Source organism: Camelus dromedarius, chromosome 26, assembly GCF_036321535.1.
Source record: "Camelus dromedarius isolate mCamDro1 chromosome 26, mCamDro1.pat, whole genome shotgun sequence".
Taxonomy (NCBI): Eukaryota; Metazoa; Chordata; class Mammalia; order Artiodactyla; family Camelidae; genus Camelus; species Camelus dromedarius.
This window is the reverse complement of record NC_087461.1, coordinates 22876388-22897036: the sequence shown is the minus strand read 5'-3', so window position 1 is coordinate 22897036 and position 20649 is coordinate 22876388. Positions and strand designations below refer to the sequence as shown.

Here is a 20649-nt window from a genome sequence, read left to right as displayed (position 1 = left end):
TTGTCATCGAGTGAGCAGAGTTGCCACTGAGATGCTCAAGTACCCAAGAACTTGAGGTCTGTTTTAAAGCCGAAGACTCCATCCCGCCTGGCCAAACCCCAAGATCCTTGGTCGTGCCTCAGACACATCTCTTAGAATTTAGAATTTAGAACCTCCATCTAACGTCCGCAGGCTGCCCCAGTGGGTGGTCAGTGTCCTCTTGAGGCACTCTGTAGGCAGGGAGTACAGGCCTCCCCAGTACAGACATCACCCGTCTCCTTCTGGAGATGCTACTGCCCTCCTCCACCCCCCATTTCCAAGCTTCAGAGCCGCTCTCCTCTCTTGGAGACTTCAGCTCCTTTCAACACAAAGCTCCCTAACTCTTTGCGAGAACCCCAGGTAATCAGGTCTCAAAATCCTGCTTGTCCTCTGGAAAAGCCAAAGGAAGCGGATTTCTCCTTCCTTCTGAATCTTATCCAGCACTGAAAGCAGAACACAAAGGCACACGTCCAGAGACCAGCCTGCCCCTGTTTCTTTTTTCAGTTAGCTTCTTCAAAAAGTATCACACCAGAGCTGAAAATGGAAACACTCTCTATTCTTCCATCACAACTATAGGTCAGGGCTGGCTGATGGACCAACATTTTGCAAAGACCCTTTGATTCCTTATGTCTCTGCCAGTGGGTGCCTGATTTGTCAGTGGTGGGACTGGCTTCTCCTCGGAAAACAGAACATTACAGAATTCTAACTGGAGGAGCTTGTCACCCATCACCCCCAAGGATCGCCGCTGGTGAAAGGGAGAATGTGTTCCCTTCACATTTTCATTAACTTCCAGATAATTTAAGTTTGATTTTTTATCCCATGCCTCAAGTTTTACCATAGCCTATTTCTCTCCGCACTTACAGTCCTCAAATATCGTTTTTCTTCCCTAAATTTTTATCCATCTCAGTTTGGGCTCCAAACACCAAGGCTTAGTGGGTAGAGAGAGCCTGGGTCAGGTCCTAGCCCAGGCCATGGGGACAGAATGAGAATAAAACATGTAAAAGGCCTTCACGTGTATACACTTCCATTGCCAGGTCTTGTTCTAACTTTTTCCCATATATGGAGTCATTTAATACTTATAACAATCCTGTGAGGTAGGTAGTATTATTATCCCCATTTCATAGATGAGAAAACAGAGGCACAGAGAGGTCCAGACACTGGCCCAATGTTGCACAGCTAGCAGGTGGCTAAGGCAAAAGCCAAGCTCTGGAAGTCGGACATCAGTCTGTGCCTTTAATACACAGCTGTGAATACTAATCATGGTTAAGTGTTAAGAAGGAAATAAACAGGCTAATGAAACAAAGAGCAGCTGCAGAGGCTGCTTCCCCTGTGCTGATCAGGGAAGGTTATCTGGGAGGCAGCCTCTGAGTTAAAATCTGAAGGATGGCAAGGAGCCAGCTAACAAAGAGTGGGGTTGGGAGGGTGGGTGAGGCTTCTGGGCAGCAGAAACTAGACATGCAAAAGCCAAGAGAAGGAAAGAGTCATTCATGGGTGGAAAAGTGGCCTGGGTGGCAAAGCATAGCAAGGGATGCGGAGAATACTGCGTGATGAAGATGGGGAGGATGCTTCAGGAGCAGCGAGAAGCCTGGACGGTCTGTGAGATGTGACATCATCTGAGTTGCTACTATAGTCACTGGTTGCTGGGAAACAAGGGGACCCGGAACAGGGTTATGGAGCTGAAAGGGAGAGAGTGAAGGGGACCCTGGTGGGGTCTGGTGGCAAAAGACAAGGCTGGGTGGCTAAGGAGGGCCTGCTGCCCGGGTCATGCCAGCCATCTGAAGAAGCTAGGACTTGATTCGTAGGAGCCAACGAAATCCTGGATGCATCTAAGCAAAGACATCTTATGATTAGATGTGGGTTTTAGAAGAATTATTCCAGGGGACTTGGAGAATGTCTTTGAGAGACAAGACCGGGGTCCGGTCAAGAGGCTGCTAGAGACATCCTGGTGAAAGGTGCCAGGCACTGACTGAGGCTGGGGATGAGGGTTACTCATCGCATAAAGATTAACCAACAGGCACCAGGCACCGTTGGAACAAGTCACACTAGGGGCTGCTCACAAGGAATTCTCCAGAGCTCTTTATGAGGACTACCTTGGTGATACCTTGTTGGAACAGAGTTGAAAGACTTCTCTATCCATGTGGGGAAAGGAAGGATGCTGTGTAGTAAGACAGAAAACCTGGAAAGACGCTTCGCCAGTGGGTCAGCTTCCGTTTGGGGCATATCGAGAATTCCGACGGCCACGGCGGAAAGGCAGCAGGTGGTTGGAGATGGAATCCAATGATTCCTCTAAGGATGCAAACTAAATATTGGAAGAGAAATGTTAGGTTTGGTTATTTCCTCAATCACCCCCTGCTAAGTGTGTCAGTCAAAACAAATCAGCACTGGAAATCTACTTCCAAAGAAATATTCCCATGGGGGGCCTCAGGACATGAGGAGACTGGCTACAGTTGCAAAGAATTGGGCTTCACGTTAGAACAATCCTCAAGGACTCCAAAAGTATAGAAACCTCCCACTCAGCTTCCCATTACTCAGATTCAAATAATCAAGTCCCCTAGCCAGGAGCATGGGATTATCACAGCTTGAAACAAGACTGGGGGGTGGGGGTCTTTATCACCTTTTCCTCCAGTACTAGCTCTATACAGATTTTCCCTTCCATTGATTGTCGAAATTTTTTGCCAGAGATCTCTAGAGAATACACAAGTTATGTCTGGAAAGATGAGGTGGAGAATAGGATGGGCAAGGTTTGTTTTTATTACAGTTTTTAAGTTTTCACTCTTGCCAGTGCCCTGGAGATAGATAATGGTGCCCCATCTACTAGTGTCTCCTTCAACTATGGTGGGAGGGGAACCAATCCTTCCCTTGAAGAGTGGATGGATGGATGGATGGATGGATGGATGGATGGATGGATGGATGGATGTTGGGAATTCGAGTGATACGAGTGAGTTCTAGAGAAAGATTTTACCTCTGAGACAAGCTGGCTTTTCCACCTTCGCTAAGCGGGTACTCCCGTCTGCTTCACTCTTTATTTCATCAACCGTGTTTTGACAATTCATGGGGAAAAAAAAAGTGTCTAAGGCAAATCGAGCTCCTGAAGCAATAAACATTTAGACGTACAGTGTGAACTGAGTTATTGTTCTCGATCCGGATAGTCTCCCAGTCTGTCTCTTTTTCGGAAAGAGAACGTGTCAGGCAGACTTCCTCCCCCAGGCTCTTGAAATGGAAGTCTCCCTTCCCCAGTAATTGTTGCGAATCCTGACAATAGCCCCATGACTGGGTTATCTCACAGGAACTTCCATTTCCAAAGAGTTGAGGGGAGATGAATGCAAGAAAACTGGACCAGTTCAAGGGATAAGAGCTGCACCTTCAGCCAAGTTCAGCAAGGTAGCCTCTTTCTCCGGCTCCCAGGGTGAGAAAGGGCCTCCGGCGGGGGGTTTGGTGGGGTCTGTTGGGGCGGGGCGGGAGGGGGGGTCCTCGGTTTTGGAATCCCTGCTCTTCCTCCCGCAAGCCTCTGGCTCCGCTGCTTAGCAGCTGGTTCGGGACCGAACTTTGTCCCGATAGCGTGCGCGGCGGAAAGGGAACTGGAGGCTCGGCCAGCTCGAGGCGACCTGGGGCTCCCGGGCTGGGCAGCGGCCGCGGCGGCGCCGGGCGCGTTCATTGTTGTCCGGGTGCGGGCGGCGCTCGGGGGCCCCGAGGCGGGCGGCGGGAGGCGGTGGCGCGCTCGGCCGCGCGGGACTCGCCGGAGCCGGCCCATCGCTCGGCCTCCCGCCGCCCCGAGCGCGCTCGCGGTGCCGACGGGGATGCGGCGGGCCGGGCGCGGCGGCCCGATGTTCCCCGCGCGGGCGAGGGGCGGGCCCGCGGCGGTGCGCCCTGGCGCGCGGCCAGGCTCGGCGTGAGCGGCGCGAGCCGACGATGGGCTGACCGGGGACCCGCAGGGGCGGCGGGGCGGCGGGGGCGGGGGCGCGGGCGCGCCGGGACCGGCGGGGCGGCTGCGGGCGCCGCGCGGCGGAGAAGGAGGCGGAGGAGGAGGCGGAGGCGCCGGGCGCGGATGCCGCCGGGTAGGCCCCGGGCCTGCGCACCCGGGGCGCATGGGACGCCCGTTTCGGCGGATCCGGCGCCGCAAACCTAAAGTTCCTCGGCTCCCCGGGAAGCGCCGCAAATAAAAGGTAATGCGTCTTTGTTTCCCAGCCGCGATCGCGGGGAGGCGATTGATTTTGCAGCACTTCTGGGTCCATTTTTACGTGTTGGGCTGGTGAAAGGGACATGACACTTCTGCTTCACTGAGGACGTAGAGCATTCAGTGCCGCGGCTGTGACATTGTTCCTGTGCACACCTCACGTGCGGCACAGACTACTCCCTCCTGCTCTCCCCTCCCCCACACCCACTTTCTCTGGCACCTCAGCCTCACCCTAGGTGGATTTACCCCGGGAGAAAGGAAAGCACGTTTCTGCGGGCAGACCTGGGCGGGATTATTTTTTTAAACCATTTTTATAGAAATGACAGAGGAGTCCCGTTCTTTGGGTGCAGGGGGCGGGCTGCAGATCGCCGGCTACCTGGGAGTGCTAAAATGGACTGCTCTTTTACATTCCAAATGGCTGCAGCAAGTTTGATGCAGGGAGGAAGCGGGAGGAGGAGGGAGAAAGGAGGGAACCCCTTTCAGGACGTGGTCATTTACAAATGACCAAACGCAGTGGTTCTGTTTTGCAGGCAGCTGCCCAAACGTGGGTGCGTATTGCATTCAGAAAAGGTAAACCAGTCCTGTACTTTGAAAGCCGTGAGGGCTGTCCATGTGTAATCAGGAACTCGCTATCTTTCTCCGATAGCATGTTAGGAGGGTAACTGCTCAGTAGATTCAAGCAAATTCTGCCAAATTCACAGGGGATGGCTGTTCTAATAATAGATTCTGGCGGTGACTTCCTAATAGACATACTCATTCTGAATGATGCGGCCATGCCTTTCCCCGGAAACTCTGCTTGCTGAGAAACGGATCCAATGCCGGGAAAGGACTCCCTGACCCCACCGTGAATGGGGGAAGCTCTTGCCCCCCTATGAATGGAACATCCCAATAGAGGTTGCTTCTGCTATTCTGGCTTCTTTCAGTCTGAATCCGCACGGCATCTGATGAAAGGGATTCTCAGAACACCCAAGACAAGCACATTTTGAAATCTGAGCTGTTTAGTGGTGACAGCTTACTCAGTTGGGGAGTAGCCTCGGCTGAATTCAGACACCTGGTCAGGCTGACTCGATCTGCATTTACCTGAGTGAGTTTTGAACAGCTGTTCACATCCCTCCGAGTACCTCAGCATCCGTAAGTCTCCTCCTTTTCCAAAAGCATGACTGTTGATGTTCAGGGAAGCACCAGTCAGAGAGCCAGAGGGCACACTTCTGACTTCATCCAGGGAAGCCACTGCTGACCCTGGGGGAAGTACCTCAGGAGTTGGACGCTTAGAATCTGTTCCTTGTATTTAACAGAACTTTGCTCTGTGTACTGTCTTTAACGTGTGCAACAAAGAGGGGTTTTTATTGGGGGAGGGGTGGGGATGGAAGGACACATTTTATTGTTTTGTTTCTGGTCTTCAAATGGCTTCAAGTTCATTCACAGCATTTGGCCGAGTCTGACTTGGACAAGGCAGGAAGACCAAACCTTCAGCTCAACAGAAGTCTGATTGTGATTCTCAGTGTTTTGTCTCTTACACCCTAAAGGGTCAGAGAATGAGCTTCTTGGTTTGGCTGAGGGGTCCATTCTGCTGCCAGTGAAATGTAGCTTTATTTAAGGCACACCAAGGATGGGGGTCTTGCAGCAAATAGATTTGAATCTATCTGGTCCTGAGAGGTTAAATAGCTGCACTTAATTTGATTGGAAGCAATAGTTGCACTTGCTTGAAATCAACACGTTATTGTCCCGCCAGTGAATAGAATGTTACCTGCAGGTAGCTTGGAAAGAAGTGATGCTTAGTGTGCAAAGTTGTGTGGGTAGCTGTAACCTTTTAGGAAAAAAAAAAAAAAACCCTTAAATTCTTCTTGTGTTAAAGGGGAACAGTGTTAGCTGAAATAAGGATCAGAAAATCCCTCCACCCACTTTTATTCTGACCAAGTATGATCTGCCACCGTGGTTGCTAATATTCTTTCTGGCACTCGTCTTGAACTAATTTTATTAGTAAGACTTGTTAGTTAGGGCATAGGGCCTCTTTGTAATTTGTAGACGTTGTTGCCAAGTCCCCTGACAGCCTGGCAGGTGGCAAGTGCCACTAGCATTATCTTGTCGTGGGGGAACCGAAACCCCTTGAGGTTCAGTGAGTCGCTGATTTCATAATCCATGGGAACTGCGTCCCAGTTTCATCATAACAGCCCAGTTACAGTCTGAGGTCAAAGGACAAGCCAAGAATGAGTCCTTGCTTGGGTTCTGGAAGTTGGAAAAAGGCTCTGTGGAATAGTGGGGATGTCAGAGTTGTAAAGGAAAGGGCTCTCGAGTCAACCTTGATGAGAAAGTGCTGTCAGTTTGTGACTGGGGAGGCAGTGATGGATGAAAGGTCCAGGAAATACTGTACTGAGGGGACCATCGGGGTTCCTTTCTCTTTTAGTAAATGTGGGGTGGAGTGAGACCTCCTCTGAAGAAAATCATTACTGACTTTACCGCATAAATATACCACTTGTGTTCATGTTATTAATGCCAGTGTGTGTGTGTAAAATACTTACAGCTCTATTCATACGTCATATACTTATCAGTTATAAGAGTTATATTTAGCCTGACCCACTGAATGGCTGAAAATATGATGGGGCACTTCCAAATCTCAAACTTTGTTCTTAGAAACTTTTGCACATGTCAATAAATCTTATCTAAAGAAATAAGAGAATCTTTTCTAAAATTAAAAAAAATAATTTTTAATGGAGGTGCTGGGGATTGAACCCAGGACCTAATGCATGCTAAGCATGTGCTCTACTATACCCTCCCTTCTAAAGAAAATAGAAAGGAACAGTGTAGCTTCTACAGAATTTCCATTTAAAGTAGATGAGAAGGAGGTGCTAACGGTTAGTTTATGAAGTTAGTTTAAACCACTTGCTACTCAGTATCAGAATGTCTAAGTCTGGATTCACCAATGGCTTTCATTCATGTCTTTTTTTTTTTTCTTTTTTGATATCAGCTGATGTGTCAATAACACTTGTGGCGGAAATTCTCTATTTAGGTTTATTCATTGTGCAAAACCCCAGCATCTCTGTTAGAAGTGATCTCGGAACCTCATAGGGAGAGAAGCCATGGGATAGAGATCTTCAGTCAAAATTTTAAAAACTCCATTCCTCTTGAGCTGAAGGACCTTACTTTCACAGGGCCAGCACGTACTCGCCACCTCCCCAGGATCCTGGTTATCCGTCCACCGCATCTCACCCATTTCTGATCTTTGCTGTCCATTGCTCTCTGAATAGATAATTCTAGGAACAGAAGTAAATATTGGCTGCCTTCCAAAAGGTCGGAGTTGATGTGAGAAAAGGAAGAGAAAGGGTCCTTTCATCAGTTGTGTAGGGTACATCGGTGCTTGAACTTTCCCTGCAATAAGCAAAATCAAAGACTTAAAGAATCTGGGGAAAGTGGCCCCTAAAAGTGGAACCCGTTGGGGAAGAGGGAGGTTTGAGTCTCCTACCTTGTGCTGTTCATTCCAGCCATAATCAGACTGACGTCTATTGGCAGTATTTTCCGTTTTGATTTTTGCTTTTCCCAGGACATTTCATCTCAAGAGCTGGTACGATCGCTCTTGAAACTTGGGGCCCCAGGGTCACCATGGCACACAGCGCCTGCTGGGTTTGCTGCTCTCTCCTGCAAGAAGTTTTCTGAATCAGCATAAACCCAGCTTATCAGAAATTCTCTCCACAGCAGTTTCCTTTTGGTTCCCTAAATCCATCAGCTGCCACCCTTTCCTCTGTCCTGTGGGATCAGCATGTCTTTCTCTTATAAGGAATAAATTCGGGGGGAGGGTATAGCTCAGGGGTAGAGCGCATGCTTAGCATGTACGAGATCTTGGGTTCAATTCCCAGTACCTCCATTAAAATAAATAAAATAATAAATAAACCTAATTACCTCCCTCTCCCCAAAAAGAAAAACTCTAAAAGAAAATCTCATTAGCAAGAAAAATAAGGTACATTGCTCAATTGTGGTGTCCTCAAAAAATGCTAAAACAAAAAAAAAAAGTCTTTGTAAACTATGATTTAAAAAGGACTTATTTATTCTGATAAAAAGGTACTACTAAAAAAAGGGGGGTGGGAGCTAATTTAGACACACCCTTGCATTTGAAACTGCCAACTCTACCACTAGCAGCATTATCCTTAAAATATCTGTCATGCCTCTCTTAGTTTCTCAGAAGATGATCAGAGCTACTGCTCGTGTTTAGTGAATTACGTCACTGCTTGTTTTGGGTGCTGATGAGTGTGTGTGTGTGTGTGTGTGTGTGTGTGTGTCTGATTTTTCATCATATCCGTGGAAGTTAGGTATTTTCCCCCCAAAGAGAAAGACTTTTCTTTTTAAAGATGGAAATTACTGCTAAGAATAAAGGCCATGATGGAAGGGATCCGAGGGATCTGGTTCAGTTCAGTGGCCTTTTGACTGCCAGGTAGGCAAGAAAAAATGAGCTGGTCGCCTCCATCTGACTGAGTGGGTAACCTCTCTGCGGATGTTCAAGCGTTGCAAACTCTAGTTCAGAGATGGGACTTGTAGGACCCAACTTGTTAGGAAGCCTGATCTCCATCATGCATAGTGGTCTCTGGGTTTTTGTTTTAAAATTGAAGCTCTGGCCATTCCACGATGCAGTGCGAGAAGACGTGAGTTGCCCGTGGTCACGAACATTTGCACGTGCGCACTCTTCTCCCCATACTCTGATTACGTTCACACGTGCTGCTGCCTATTAGTGATTATTTGCCAACTCATACTTCCTGCACACTGTCTGTTCACTGGATGTGCCCCACATTTACCCTCTGCTTGTAACGGGCACTCAGTGGATCCTGTTTGAATAAAAACGTCACTAAGTGACTTCCTACCAACCCCAACGTTGATATATTTTGGCATCTTCAGAAACCTGGAAACCCAAGTGGACTAAAGAAAAATGGAACCTCTGAGGTTCTTCCGTATCTAACCTTTTTTAAGTCTGTGCTAAATGTGTGTGGTCCCTCATTTCCATCTAGCAATACCTTGCCCGTCTTAGGGCCAAAAGTCTTGGTACTCATGCAAAATACCAAACTTTTTAATTATAATTTTCACTTTGAATTAGCCAAAAGCTATCCTCCCAACCCTGAGGTTCTAATTCCACAATTTCTATCAGAATTAGCCCATTGTTCTGGTGATGGGGTCTTCTTTACAGGACTTTTGCCTTTCTGTGTCCTTGCTGTACGAGGAATGCATGGGGAAAAAAGGTGTGTAACAGGGAATTAGATTGATAATGCGTGACGGCAAATGAAAATAATAATCGGAGAGTTGCCAGGCTGTGCCATTCATAACCATAAAATGCACAATTCTGCTCTCCCCACATGCCTGTGCAGAAGTACAGAGATGTGACAAACCCAAACTAGGAAACCCAAATAGTGTGGAGCCATCTGGAGCTGGGATACACGTCTACAAAGAGGCCAGGGGGTGCGGTGCGGGCTTCCCCATCTCTCTGCTCCCTCTGGCCACCACCCCCAATTGATACTGGATACTTCTTTCTCTGTTGCTCAGAAAGAGAGCAGAAAAGAGGGAGGGTGGTGAGGACAAGAAGCAGATTGGAGCTGAACACAATGCCAGGCAGTGTTCTGCCTTCTCAATCCCCTTTTATTGGGCTGGTTGAGTGTTTTGTAACAGAGTAACTACAGAGTGACCAGTAGCACAGATGTCGCCTGCAGGTCTTGGCAGAAGGGCAGAGCTCTCGGATCCAGCAAAGCAGCAAGGGCTGCAGACTGTGGACCACGCACAGACGGGATTTGCGGATTCTCCACCAAGTCGGACATTTCCGACGGAGCTTTAGGAAAGAAAGGGGGCATGTAGATCATTTTTACGAATGAAGAGACGTCACAGATGTTCGGGGACTTCACGGGGGTCTCAGTTGCAGGGCCAAGCCTACGGTCCCTGCCGCCTGACAACGTGGTTTGAGCAAAGAGAGGGCGGGGCTGTGGAGGCATCTAGTCCTGCTTTGATGTCTGGCTCCGCCTCTCTGGCTGTGAGGCCTTGGGTGAGTTACTGAACCTCTCTGAGCCTCAGCTTTCTTATTTATCTGAAAAGGTATATGAAGAGGAGCCAATAAGAGAATACCTGTGATGTGCCTCGCACGAAAACTATGGGAGACGCTCCTAGAATCAGAACGGGTTTTTTTAACCCTTATTTTTTATTGATATGTATTCGATTTACAATGTAAGTTTCAGGCATACAGCAACGTGATTCAGTTGTGAATACACATATATACATACATACTTTTTTTTTCAGTTTCTTTTCCATTATGGCTCATTATAAGAAACTGAATATAGTTCCCTGTGCTACACAGTAGTTCCTTGCTGTTTATCTATTTTATATACAGTAATGTGTATCTGTTCATCCCAAACTCCTAATCTGCCTCTCCCCTGCCCTTTCCCCCGGTGACCACAGTTTGTTTTCTGCGTCCTTGAGCAGAATCACAAGTTTGTCTTTGAACTCTTCCTTCGCTGTTGGGCTTGCTTTTGTCCTGGAAGGCCCAGCAGTGCTAAGTGCAGGAGGTTTAGAACACACTGGGGTTCAAGAAGGCCACTGGCCGTGGAAGTGGAGGTACTACTGAAGTAAATGGCACCTCACCTACGATGCCAAGATGAACTCTATAAAGAGAGGGTAGCGTAAGAGAAATGACGGTTAGCTCTGATGTTTTATAAACCGGCCTTCCAGAAAGCGTTCTGCAGGTAAGGGATGGACGGCCTCCTGCAGCAGTGAGTCCTGGAACATTAATCCGGGGAGGGTTGGTCAGGGGAGGGGAAGGAAGAGAAGAAATACGATTTTGCCTTCAGACTAATGGGTTTTATCATCCTGCGTTGCTGAAATTCTTCAGTTTTCAGGATTGATCAGCAAGCTCTTAGGGCTTTTATCTTGAAAAAATTCTCCAATAGGAATAAGGTTATGCGAGTCATTCGTTATGTCATCCTTTTTTTTTAATTGAAGTATAGTTGATGTACAATAGTGTGTTAGTTTCAGGTGTACAGCAAAGTGATTCAGCTCTACATGTATATTTTCAGGTTATTTTCCAATATAGGTTATTACAAGATGTTGAATATTGTTCCCTAGGTTATACAGCAGATCCTTGCTGCTTATCTATTTTATATATAGTAGTGTGTATCTGTTAATCCCAGACTCCTAATTTATCACTATCTCCCCCTTTTCCCTTTAGTAATCGTAAGTTTGTTTTTGATGTCTGTGAGTCTGTTTCTGTTTTGTAAATAAGTTCATTTGCATAATTTTTTAGATTCCACATCTAAGTAATAATCACATAATATTTGTCTTTGTCTGTCTGACTTACTTCACTCTGGGTCCATCCATGTTGCTGCAAGTGGCATTATTTCATTCTTTTTTATGGTTGAGTCCATTGTGTATATATAGATACCACATCTTCTTTACTCATTCATCTATCGATGGACATTTAGGTTGCTTCCACATCTTGGCTGCTGTAAATAGTGCTGCTATGAACATTGGGGTGCATGTGTCTTTTAGAATTAGAGTTTCTGCTGGATACATGCCCAGGAGAGGGACTGCTGGATCATATGGTAAGTCTATTTTTAGTTTATTAAGGAACCTACATACTATCCTCTGTAGTGGCTGCACCAAATTACATTCTCACCAGCAGTGAAGGAGGCTCCCTTTTCTCCACACTCTCTCCAGCATTGATTATTTGTAGATTTTTTTGATGATTACCATTCTGACCAGTGTGAGGTGATCCCTCATTGTGGTTTTGATTTGTATTTCCCTAATAATTAGCAATGTTGAGCATCTTTTCATGTGCTTCTTGTATGCCATCTTTTTCTTAACAATAAAGGCAACAATCCAATCACTGTATAAAATTCTTTGGTTGTTTTCCAGTCATGGTCATCAGTTAGGAAGATTTTCAGCTTCTGTTTCTTATTTATATTTCACCCAAGTCCTTAGTGCAGCGAGTGAATGACAGAAATAAACCTGGAACCTGAGTGTACTAGATCCTTGTGTGAGTTTTTTTTTTAATTGCACCCACCACGTGACTGCTCCAAAAATACTGGGAGAGTTTCCTTGTACTATGAGAAATCAACATGCCAATTTGCAGAATAGTCATCACGCCTAATAATCTTCACGGTGTTAAATAAAATAAATCAGAAGGAGAGATGGTTCATCTTCTGGAGACAGATTAAATAGGCACACACAAGCAGCAGAAGAAAAGTATTAAACAAATGTAGAAACAAGCAAAGTATTTATAGAACATAATAGCCACATTCAGAACAAGGATATATTTTAGGTGGATCTTTGGGGACAGCCTGTGGGTTTCATTTTCCTAGACGGGGTGGAGTGTGTCTGTCATTTTATGGAGAAATTATAAGCTGGTATTTGTTGGTGGTTCCGTCTTTCTTTGTTGTGGAAAATATGGTTTCTGTAGCCCACCGCAATTAATCTGTTCTTCTGTTCCTAAGATTGTAACATTATCAATAGAGATTTTGTGCCATTTGGATACAGAGATCAATAACTTCCAACTTGGAAAGATATCCAAATAGATCTTGATAACATTATCCAGAGAATAATATCCAAAGCCACAGTCCTTTGTTTCTTGTATGACTAGGTTCTTCTTTTCTTCTTGTCAGTAGAACTGATCACACTCCTACAGAATTGACAAAACCCAACTGAAAAAATCCAAAAATGGCTTGTTATGTGGCTTTGGGTTTTACGTTGGAAATAGGAAAAAAATCATTTTGTGAGCATCCTTGCTTCTGGTTTGTGGGAAAGTGGGAGCAAGGAAGCTCGTGTTACCACAGCTTTCCCTATTGACTAGAAGATGAGGATGAAAATAGCACACCCTTTGCCCGCCCCTTCCCACCAGACCCTCCCTGAAATGGCTGTCTTTGGCGACTTGTTCCGTTAATACAGTTCCCCAGAGGAACCTCACCTTGCTAGTAGTCCAGAGTTAGCAAATGCTTTGCTGAGTTTCCCTCTGTTATGACTGGTTCCACCTGTGGTTTTTGGTAACCCCGTTCCTCTTCCTCCTAAGCTTAAAAATCATTGTCCTGTGATAAATGACTCACCAGGTCTGCCTCGCTCTTCCTCTTTGCTTTTTTTCTGGTATTAAACTCTTCTGGCTTCTTACAGTCAGTTTCTCGATGCCTCATTCATATGTTTTCTTCCCAGATGAATCTGGGGTGAGGTGCCCACTTGCCACCGTCATGGTTCCACCACCAGGCCTTCTCTTTCTTTCCTGAGTTATTATAAAATCATCACAGCTTATGCCTTTACCACGCACATACACACACACACACACAGAAGCTCAAGCATCACCTCTCCTTGTTCCCTACCTTCATTCTCTGGGGAACACAGCCCTTAACATGGAATAAAAGGTCCCACCACAACCTGGCAGCTTCTTATTTCTTAAACTTCTCTCACATTATCCTTTTTACACTGTATTAGTCTGTTCAGGCAACTCTGGCAAAATACTCAGTGGCTTATAAATAACAGACATTTGTTTCTCACAGTTCTGGAGGCTGGGGAGTCAGCCCACCAGCAGACTTCACGTCTTGTGGGGACTTGCTTCCTGGTTCATGGATGGAGCCTTCTCCCTGCATCTTGTGTCCTCACTCAGTGGGAGGGGGAAAGGGGCTCGCTGGGGTCCCTTTTCTAAAGGGAATAATCCCATTCAGGAGGGCTCCACCCTCATGACCTCATCACCTCCCAAACACCCCACCTCCTGATACCATCACACCAGGGGTTAGGATTTGGCGTATGGATCTGGGGGCGGGGACACCAATGTTCAGTCTGTTGTGCACACACACCCTTGGCTTTCCCCACATGCATTTGACCTTTTCTGGACGTCAGCCTCTTGCAAACATTCACCCTTTGAACTGAGAGACACCTCCCGTCCCTCCTCTGCCAGGACACCGTGCTTATTGTTCTGCTCCGTCCTGCAGTGTTACCCACTCCTGCTCCTCCAAGCCAAGCAAATCTTCCTCCTCTGCTCCCCTACAGCATCCTCACCACATCGCTGTTGCAGTTTGGTCCCGTAAATTCTAACGACCTGCTTGTGCATACGTCTCCCACCGTAGCTTCTAAGGGAAGGATCGTGTCTTATTTGTCTTTGATTCTGAATCGCCTTATCTGATGCCCGGCATCCGGTAGGCACTCAGAAATATGAAGGAGTGATTATTTGTCACACTTGTGGTTCCTCATTGCTTTCCTTGTTTGCATAGAGCTGGAGCTGTTTTTTCCTACTTAAGCCTGGTGTCCTTTCCTGTCAGCTCTTCTGTCTGCACTTGTGTGTGTCAGGGAGTAAGAAAACAAGGATGGTGTAGCCCAACCGTCATCCTATTTGTTGAGGGGAGCCTCGCACCCCCGCTGGCAGCATGTCTGAAAGTGCCGCATCACCCCGTTCCTTCGTTTATCCATTCATTCAGGCGGTCAGTGAGCCAGGCAATCATTCTGACTGGCACACTCACCTGTATGCCTCTTCTGTCCCAGGAAAGTGTCAGCAAACAAAACAGACCAAAGTTCTCACCCCCAGCCAGCTTGCATTCCAAGAGGAAGAGGCAAGGGAGAAATGTAATAAATACATAAATTATGTAGCGTGCTAGATGGTGGCAGTTGCTATGAAGAAAAATAAAGCAGAAGCTGGGAAGTATGGCATGATTCCTATTTTAAATTCAGGAGTTGGAGAGATGTTATAAAAAGGTGATATCAGAGCACAGTTCTGAAGGATATGAAGAGGTGAGCCATGTGGTTGGTTGGCGGGCAGCATTCCAAATGAGGAAGGAGTTCATGGCAGGCCCTGGGCAGATGTGTAGGGAACAGCAAGATGAGGGTGGAACAGCAGACTGAGTGACGGGGGCATAGAGGTGGGAATCGTGGGACCTCCCTCGGAGGCTTCTGCACTTGGGGGAAATGGGACGCTGGAGGGTGTGGATCTGGGTGGGGCCGGGAGAGGCACCCTGATCTCACTTGGGCTGCACAGGGAGGATCTGGGTGCAAGACAGGCAGAGTAACAGCAGGGTACCAGTGGGTTTTAGGAATCTGGCAAGCGATAGTGATGATGATGATGAAGATTTTCTGGAGAGTTGGATGTGGGACGTGAAAGGACAGAACATGGGCAGGGGAGGCTGGAGGTGCCATTAGCTGAGAGGAGATGGTTCACGGGAGAAGAGGGTCAGTAATTCTATTTGAGTTTGAGGTGTTTAACTGGTGTCCGCGAGGAGATGCTGAATGGGCAGTTTTGCATACAGTCACACGCAGACCTGGGAGAGGAGAAAGTCCAGGCAGAGATACGGAGTGGGACTCAGCCAAGTAGAGACGATATTTAAAGACCTCATGGCTCAGTCCTGGATGTGACAATGTCCGAGAAACACCATCAATCCAAATCACACTTCAAATGAGAAAAAAAATAAGATTTAAAAAACAAAGTCATTCCTCCCATCCTCAAAGTGCGAAGAACTCTGAGATGTGCAGCTGCAGAAACTGGACTCTTCCGATCATTCTGATGGCCTGTCCCTTTTTTGATATGTGAAAGGAGTATCTCTAGCATATTTTAAGTGGATGTATTGATGTACCCTGGACATACAATAATCTGCATGCATTTAAAGTGTCTCGCCTGATGAGTTTCAACATATGTACACACCTATGAAACCATCACTGCCATCAAGAATTTTAACTCCGTATCTTCATTCACATTTACCAAGTATAGTCAGCTGCCATGTGTCAATTTACAATGAGTCCATTTCTGGTGTGCAGCGGGGGGGTGTGTTTAGTGCTCCTGCTGGGCACTAGGAAGGGGCTGGGTGTAGTCACTCTCCCTGCCTCCGGTATGCGTTCAGGTACAAAATCCTGTCTCTCCCTACACAGTTATCCCAACACACACGCATTCCCACGCGTTTTCTGAAGCATGTGCTGAAAATACACTCCAGTTTGGTTACCAAAGGCTTTGGAATGACATGTGGAAACCGTTTGACACCCACCTTACTGGTTAAATCAGGAAGAAGGGACGATCGGGAGCCCTGCCATCTTATCATCAGTTCTGGTAGAAGTGAAAGCTTCTCTCTCATTCCTTCTTGTTGGCAGCAGCCCAAACAGTAGGCTCTGTTTCATCCTTTTTTTTCTCTGTGTAGGCAACATAATAATTACCTCCTGCCGAAAGCCTGGAGAAATCGTTCTGTGTCCAATTAGAATTTTTGATTTGACTAACAGATCCAACATCACATCTTTATTTCTGAAACTGCTCGCTAATGGTAGGCACCCTGGATATTTTTAGATCTCCCATTTGCCACGGCTGTTGCATTTTTACGCCACTGCATTATAGCCTGTGACAGCATTTCCACCGAGAGGCTGTGCATCCTGGGGTGCAAAGGAGGGGAGCCCTCCTTTGGCTTTGGAATCCTCTTTCTCCCCGTTCCCTCCACTATATCCCTTCCTTTCCTAGCCTGATGCCCCACCCCCATTTGTAAATGGTACTGGGGGCCAGATAGTCCTATCATGTCCATGGTGCAGCTGCGGCAGAATCAGGACCTGGGAGCAGGTCTCCAGGAGGCGCCTGGGAGGGTGCACGGGGCAGCCGGCCAGCGCTGAGACCTCCAACAAGATGAATGGAGGGAGAGATCTAGCAGCGCAGCCCTCGCAGGGGCGAGAAGTCCCGCCAGCGGCGCTCCAGCAGAACCCTTTCCAGAGTACCCGGTTATGTAAACACCCAGGCGGCAGCCTCCAGCCCGGACTGACTGCTCCGGGCAGATGTCTGAGGCAGCTGTCAGAACCTCCCTCAGCAAGCCCTCCAGGTTCCCCAGCTCTCCCGCAGCTTTTTGTTGGAGGCATCGGGCATCGGGCTTGCTGCTTGCCTCTGGGAGTCAGGACCACCTTGCAGGACGGTGGCTTTCTAAATCCAGGACACCTACCCTTGCTTCCCAGGTCCGCTTTGCTGTGGTGCCCCTGGAAATTTGGTCCAACTGAAGCATGAGTCTCAGAAGGATCAGCTGTTGGGCTGGGGCACTGCCTTCCAAACTAGGAGGACTTGGCGTCTGCACGTTGGACCCCTGGACTCAGGCATGAGGGGCATGTGGCTGCTTTGTATCCCATGCAGGTTCTGTGAAAGCAGGTGGCCTGGCCGACCAATTCACTGTCTTAGGAGCCCGGTCTCCCACTGTGTTTCAAGGATCACCAGAGACCCAAGGGTGGAACCCTAGTAGCTTGTAGATGGTCCAGAATACTGTTTGCTGCCCTCCACGCCCCTACGGGTAATGGAGAGTTTGGCTGGATAATACACAAAGCGGGGTGTTTGTGGGGAGGAAAACCCATTCCCAAACTCTCTTGTCTGTACAGCCACCACTGATGGCGGACTGGTGATACTTCTGCTCATCTGACATCGTGCAGATGATGTCAACCATAAAGAATGCACGTGTTCCTGAGCCTGGGTTTCGGGGCATGTTTCTACAGAATAGGCAAATCAAGATGTATCTTACTGAATGCAAATTAAGTTCTACAATACCTATATTTTGGAATTGTCCTTGAAATGACATATAAGGAGATATGTTATTTGAATGCATACTAATTCATGTAAAAATATTTATTGAGAGTCTGTTATGACAGGTGTGTTATTCTGTTTCAGTCACACACACATATATATCATTTTAATGTCAACAAGATATTTACAATAAAAGTGTGATAACCTGTTGCTTAATAAGACCCTCAGCTGTACATAGTGTTGTCTCAGCCCACTAAGCACAACATAGACAACAAAAAAATAATTTAAAACAACACGCTGAAAAAAAACCAATTTTTAAATGACAAGCTGAATTAGACATTGGAAGAAAATGGGCACATTTGTGCTACCAAGAAAATGTCATTGGTTCTTGGTTGTCAGTTACATGAAGAGCAAACGAAAAACAGAAACATAGAACCCTCCACACAGCATTGTGTTCTAAACAGAGGATGTTTGATTGCACATTTAAACCAAGGAAACTGATGGGGAGAAAAGCAGGTAATGTGTTTGTGCCTACCAGCCAGTAGTGAGAGTGTTTTTCTAAGTCATCTGAAGTAGTCAGTGGATGCGGTGAATATTTGTGTCATCAAACTACATGTAGCAGGAAAGCATGGTAAGTAAATATATGAGTTATTGGAATGAGTGTATTTTTTATAAATTCTTGTCTCTAGGGGTGCACATAGATCGGTGGCTTATACCTTAGAGTGTGTCCTTCCCACCTTCCCCTAGAGTCCAGTAACCCCTCCGACAACCGTCTTCTGGCACTTTCTGATCACTTGCAGTGGTGATGGGGCACCTCGTTCCATCTTGAACAACACCACTTGTTTGAAATTTCTCCCTTCTGATGAATTCAGACGTGCCTTCTGGAACTTTTGCTCACTGGTCCCATTTCTGTCCACCGGAGCAAAGTTCTCCCTTCCCGTTAAAGTATCAAACTTCATCATCAAATTAGCAGGTCCATGCACCCAGGCCTGCCCAGGACAGTCCAGTGTGCACCTGTTGTCTCCGCGGAATCAGTGACGGCCTCCTTTTCACTTGCAGAGATGTCTTGGCACGGACTGCAGATTACAGGGTCACCCTGTCCCTGGAGCTGTCGCTGCTTAGACTAGAATACAGGTTTTCCATCAACCCTGAGAAGACGTGGTTTCCAGAACTTTGCCAAATCTTGTTAACCTTCTCTGGCCTTGCTCCAGTTTCTTTCACTTTCTACCTAAAATACGGTGCCCAGAATTAAACACCGATTTCCAGAAACGGTATAACCCTAGCAGACTGTGGCAGACCTCAATCATTTCATTATTCACGTTGCTGTGCCTCTGGCCTGTGAACTAAGAATAGGACCCAAAATCATAAGCAGTATGACCTCCACTTTTAAATTTTGAGGCCGCCGTCTGAACCTCCTTGTCATCTAGAATTTGGCCAGCGCACTTTCTGTGCCTGGTTACAAATTGTTGCGGAGGAATACTGATCTCGAGAGCTTATATTTGCTATCTCTTGGTAGTCTTCCGACTGCTGGTATATTTTCTGAGGCACTGAACCTCAACACCTGCGGTTGGAACCCTCTTTCCGGATTCCCAAGATTTTCACGCCAGTTAGGAGGAAATTGATTTGAAAACAGTGTGCGGTAGATGCTTGCTGTTTCATCAGTGATGAAACAGAGGAACATCCTCTGACCACTGGATGTACCGTGCTCCTGCTTCCTGCTGTCGTCAGCAGGGTCCTCCAGCTGTATTTCTCGCTGCTCTGTGCCTCCCCAGCACCCTGCCCCCCTGCTCTACTGCCCTGCTGGTGTTTCCAGAACATGCCACATTCTCTGCTGTTCAGGTCTCCTCACGTCAGGTTGTCTCTGCCGTCTGTTGTGTTCTTCAGATATCACTTCCTCACCTGAGCACTCCCAGTCCTCCAGGATGAGGGAGGTCCCCCCATCCTCTGCCCCATTGCATCTTATACTCTCACCCCATTGTCACACGATTACACCGGAATCTCCCGTTAACTTGGGTATTTCTTCCACTGGGCATAGAGGCTCGTTAAGTATAGGAACAAAATCATGTTCATTATAAAGCTAGTAAGATGCCTGGCTGTGTACCATGAACGCACCACGGTGGGCACTACCAGCTGTGATCCCATAACCCCATTTCTCTTATTTCATCAGGGGAGGTCACTAGATGACTCTCTGGATCACTAGAGAGACGGATAGATCTCTTCTAGAGGAGAAATTACTGTCCAGGGACACAAACTTTTTAGTCATTTGCGTTTCAGTTTTGTTTCCTGTAGGATATTAGCAGTCTTCTCATTAATTTGTAATCATCTACTAATTAAATAGTTTTAGCTTTAACATATTAACCCCTCATTATAGACATCATCATCCACTCCCTAAATTGGCATTTGCTTTCTTTTTGCATATGGTGATTTGCAGAGTAAAAAAAATTTTTAAAGAATTATTTTTAATGTAATGAAATCTGTACATTTTTCTCTTTTGGCTCATCCACTGCCTTTATGCATAGAAAGACCTGATGAATCTATTTTTAGTATTTATGAACCACCACTGGAATTTATTTTGGGGAAAGAGGAGTTTATATCCTTAATAATTAGTCTTACCATTTCTCTTCTTGGTTGAGAAGATTGAAACTAAACAGGAACTGAGTAGTTCCACAGGACAGGTCATCTTTTAGCAAAAATCCATTGTCGCCAATGAAAACATTGCCTTCCTTGCTCTGCTTTCTTGGAACATATCTTTATAGGCTGATTCATTGTCCTTAGACTTTCCTTGTTTTAAACCTCAGCTTCAGTTTTCCAACTCTGTCCCTATAAGTTTGTGACAGTTCCTCATGTAGGTATATAATATGTGTAATGTACCACACGCCTTTGACACATTGTATATATTATACTAGAATCTAGTCTCCTTTGGGAATTCTCCATGCAAATACTTCTGATTCTTTAAATGTCTCAATCTTCACTTTCTCATTCAATTTCATTGTCGTTA

General features: G+C 46.6%; 1 protein-coding gene across 8 annotated transcripts in view; it reads left to right on the top strand.

Moving 5' to 3' along the window:
- FRMD4A (FERM domain containing 4A) overlaps nt 1-20649 on the top strand; it is a 577190-nt gene that overhangs the window by 363546 nt on the left and 192995 nt on the right. Inside the window, exon 1 of one of the 8 annotated variants that reach the window (XM_064479536.1) lies at nt 3067-3424. The exons of 5 other annotated variants lie outside the window; for them this stretch is intronic. The gene's annotated coding sequence lies outside the window, so the exon portion shown is untranslated. Of the gene's footprint in view, nt 1-3066; nt 3425-4033; nt 4182-4741; nt 5324-20649 lie in introns of those variants that run through there. 2 more of the 8 variants (XM_064479534.1, XM_064479537.1) reach the window with 2 other exon arrangements.